Source organism: Ursus arctos, unplaced genomic scaffold (genome assembly GCF_023065955.2).
Source record: "Ursus arctos isolate Adak ecotype North America unplaced genomic scaffold, UrsArc2.0 scaffold_21, whole genome shotgun sequence".
NCBI lineage: Eukaryota > Metazoa > Chordata > Mammalia > Carnivora > Ursidae > Ursus > Ursus arctos.
In genome coordinates, this window is record NW_026622886.1 from 51,113,047 (window position 1) to 51,117,721 (window position 4,675).

Sequence of the window (4,675 nt, forward strand, 5' to 3'; positions counted from 1 at the left end):
AACCAGAGACGTAAAGGACCTATATTCTAGAAACTATAAATCACTCTTGAAAGACGTTGAGGAAGACATAAGAAGATGGAAAGATATTCCATGCTCATGGATCGGAAGAATTAACATAGTTAAAATGTCCATGCTACCCAGAGCAATCTACACTTTCAATGCTATCCCGATCAAAATTCCAATGACATTTTTCAAAGAACTGGAACAAATAGTCCTTAAATTTGTATGGAAACAGAAAAGGCCCCGAATCTCCAAGGAACTGTTGAAAAGGAAAAACAAAGCTGGGGGCATCACAATGCCGGATTTTGAGCTGTACTACAAAGCTGTGATCACAAAGACAGCATGGTACTGGCACAAAAACAGACACATAGACCAATGGAACAGAATAGAGAGCCCAGAAATGGACCCTCGGCTCTTTGGGCAACTAATCTTTGATAAAGCAGGAAAAAACATCTGGTGGAAAAAAGACAGTCTCTTCAATAAGTGGTGCTGGGAAAATTGGACAGCTACATGGAAAAGAATGAAACTTGACCACTCTCTCACACCATACACAAAGATAAACTCCAAATGGATGAAAGACCTCGATGTGAGACAGGAATCCATCAAAATTCTAGAGGAGAACATAGGCAGCAACCTCTAAGACATCGGCCAAAGCAAACTTTTTCATGACACATCCCCAAAGGCAAGAGATACAAAAGATAAAATGAACTTGTGGGATTTTATCAAGATAAAAAGCTTCTGCACAGCCAAGGAAACAGTCAGAAAAACTAAGAGGCAGCCCATGGAATGGGAGAATATATTTGCAAATGACACTACAGATAAAGGACTGGTATCCAAGATCTACAAAGAACTTCTCAAACTCAATACACAAGAAACAAATAAACAAATCAAAAAATGAGCAGAAGATATGAACAGACACTTTTCCAATGAAGACATACAAATTGTTAATAGACACATGAAAAAATGTTCAAAATCATTAGCCATCAAGGAAATTCAAATCAAAACCACACTGAGATACCACCTTACGCCAGTTAGAATGGCAAAAATAGACAAGGCAAGAAACAACAATTGCTGGAGAGGATGTGGAGAAAGGGGATCCCTCCTACATTGTTGGTGGGAATGCAAGTTGGTACAGCCACTCTGGAAAACAGTGAGGAGGTCCCTTAAAAAGTTAAAAATTGAGCTACCCTATGATCCAGCCATTGCACTACTGGGTGTTTACCCCAAAGATACAGACGTAGTGAAGAGAAGGGCCATATGCACCCCAATGTTCAAAGCAGCAATGTCCACAATAGCTAAATCGTGGAAGGAGCCGAGATACCCTTCAACAGATGACTGGATTAAGAAGCTGTGGTCCATATATACAATGGAATATTACTCAGCTATCAGAAAGAATGAATTCTCAACATTTGCTGCAACATGGACGGCACTGGAGGAGATAATGCCAAGTGAAATAAGTCAAGCAGAGAAAGACAACTATCAAATGATTTCTCTCATCTATGGAACATAAGAACTAGGATGATCAGTAGGGGAAGAAAGGGATAAAGAAAGGGGGTAATCAGAAGGGGGAATGAAACATGAGACACTATGGACTATGAGAAACAAACTGATGTCCTCAGAGGGGAGGGGGGTGGGAAGAAAGGGATAAAGAAAGAGGGGGTAATCAGAAGGGGGAATGAAACATGAGACACTATGGACTATGAGAAACAAACTGAGGTCCTCAGAGGGGAGGGGTGTGGGAGAATGGGATAGACTGGTGATGGGTAGTAAGGAGGGCACGTATTGCTGTTATACACAACTAATGAATCATCGAGCCTTCCATCGGAAACCGGGGATGTACTGTATGGTGACTAACATAATATAATAAAAAATTATTAAAAAAAGAAAAGAAGTTAAGAGGAATGAATAGGTCCAAGGAATCAAAACAGACAAAAAGATAACATAAAAAAATCACGCATATAACTTTTCAGTTAATTTAACAAAGCATTTCATAAACATAAATACAAGAAAATTCAGTTTAAAATACTGTGTTCTCCATAATACCTTGCATATTTATGGAGAAATGTAGAAAGTAAACAAGAATGATAGAGAAATATGGAAGGAAGAGAAGGGGAGGAATTTATATATAGTCTTATATGTAAGATTTAGCATTGTTCATGACAGAGAATGCATTTATCCAAAAATAAACATACAAAGACAAAGAAAAAATCTTATAAAACCAAAGCAGAGGCCCCACATTCTGGTCAAGACTCTAGAAAGGTTTCAAATTATATATCATATATTATCGCTTGGACAGGGACCAAACTGTTAAACAAAAGCATAATTTTAATGATGTGGGTTTTTTTTTTTTTTACTTTGTTCTGAACAGTTAAGATTTTGGGGGAGCCAAATTACATTTTCATACACATGAAATCACACCATATCAGAAGATAATTTAATCACATCCATACCGTGATTGAAAATATATGCAAACTGGTGCCGCCACTCTGGAAAACAGTATGGAGATTCCTCAAAAAGTTAAAAATAGAACTACCTTGGGGCGCCTGGGTGGCACAGCGGTTAAGCGTCTGCCTTCGGCTCAGGGCGTGATCCCGGCATTGTAGGATCGAGCCCCACATCGGGCTCCTCCGCTGTGAGCCTGCTTCTTCCTCTCCCACTCCCCCTGCTTGTGTTCCCTCTCTCGCTGGCTGTCTCTATCTCTGTCAAATAAATAAATAAAATCTTTAAAAAAAAAAAAAGAACTACCTTATGATCCAGCAATTGCACTACTAGGTGTCTACCCAAAGGATACAAAATACTGATTTGAAGGGGCATGTGCACCCCAATGTTTATACCAGCATTATCAACAATAGCCAAATCATGGAAAGAGCCCAAATGTCCACCAACTGATGACTGGATAAAGAAGATGTGGTATATACATACAATGGAATATTACTGAGCCATCAGAAAAGAACAGAATCTTGCCATTTGCAATGATGTGGATGGAGCCAGAGTGTATCATGCTAAGCAAAATAAGTCAGTCAGAGAAAGACAAATATCATGGGATTTCCCTCATATGTGAAATTTAAGAAACAAAACAGATGAACATAGTGGAAAGAAAAAAAAAAGAGAGAGAAAGGTAAACCAAGAAACAGACTCCTAGCTGTAGAGAACAAACTGAGGGTTGCTGGAGGGATGTGGTTAGGGGGATAAGCTAAATGGGTGATGGGTATTAAAGAAGGCACTTGCTGTTATGAGCACCAGGTGTTATATGTAAGTGATGAGTCACTAAATCCTACTTCTGAAACTAATATTACACTCTCTGTTAACTAACTGGAATTTAACAAAAACTTGGAACAAACAAAAATATATATAAAGTAATAAGTTAATATAATATAATATGGAAATATAGTGATGATAGGGCTGATTAAATTAGATATTGTACATTTTTTCCAAAGATTTTGTACAGTCAATAGAATCTATACAAAATAATCTCTCTGAATTATCAAGTGTGTAGATTGGACAGAAGACATCAGTGATGAGAAACGGTACAATAACAGCATTCATTCTGCTGGGCCTGACAGATGACCCTGAGCTGCAAGTTCTGATTTTTATCTATTTCTCACCTACATGCTGAGTGTAACTGGAAATCTGACCAGCATCACACTCACTTTTGTGGATCCCCACCTTAAAACACCCATGTACCTCTTTTTACAAAATTTCTCCTTCTTGGAGATCTCATTCACAACTGCCTGTATTCCCAGGTACTTGTATAGCATAGCAACAGGTGACAGAGCCACTACCTATAATGCTTGTGTCATCCAAGTGTTTTTTACGGACCTCTGTGGAGTATCGGAGTTTTTTCTGATGGCCGCCATGTCCTATGACCGCTACGTGGCCATCTGCAAACCCTTGCATTATGTAACCATCATGAGCAGCAGCGTCTGCAGGAGTCATATTTTTTGCTGTTGGTTGGCTGGGTTGTTGGTCATAATCTCCCCACTTAGTCTGGGGCTAAATCTGAAATTTTGTGACTTGAATTTTATTGATCACTTTCTCTGTGATGCTTCTCCCCTCCTGAAGATCTCATGTTCAGACACATGGCTCATGGAAAAACTGTTTTCATCTGTGCTGTGCTGACCCTCATTCTGACCCTTATGTGTGTAGGTCTATCTTATACTTACATTATCAAAACAATTTTAGGATTTCCTTTGTCCAGAAAAGAAAAAAGGCCTTTTCCACCTGTTCTTCCCACATGATTGTGGTTTCCATCACCTACGGCACATGCATGTTCATCTATATGAATCCGACAGCAAAGGAAGAAGTGACCACTACAAAGTGGTTTCACTGCTCTTTTCTTCCATTTCACCTACATTAAATCCATTTGTTTATACACTGAGAAATAAGCAAGTAAAAAAAGCCTTCAGTGACTCAATCAAAAGAACTGTAGCATTCTTAAAGAAGTAAAATAATAGCAGTCAATAAATGAAGTTAAATAAAAGGTGAATGGTTGCTAAACATGTCTAATGATGCTTATAATTTTCTTTATCTTTTAACAGTCTAAATTTCAGTTATATTTCTCAGCTCCTCTTTCAATTTACTTACATTGCACCTTAATCAACTTATTTCTTTCCATGGTTCCTACTCAACTTCTTGTGGAAGACGTCTCAGTAAAGAAAATGAAAGTGTACATCTC

The 4,675-nt window shown here is 38.4% G+C and overlaps 1 pseudogene; it reads left to right on the top strand.

The window, feature by feature from the left end:
* Positions 1 to 3,517: 3,517 nt before the first annotated feature.
* LOC125282605 (olfactory receptor 6C2-like) lies at positions 3,518 to 4,446 on the top strand (annotated as a pseudogene).
* The last annotated feature ends 229 nt before the right edge of the window (positions 4,447 to 4,675 follow it).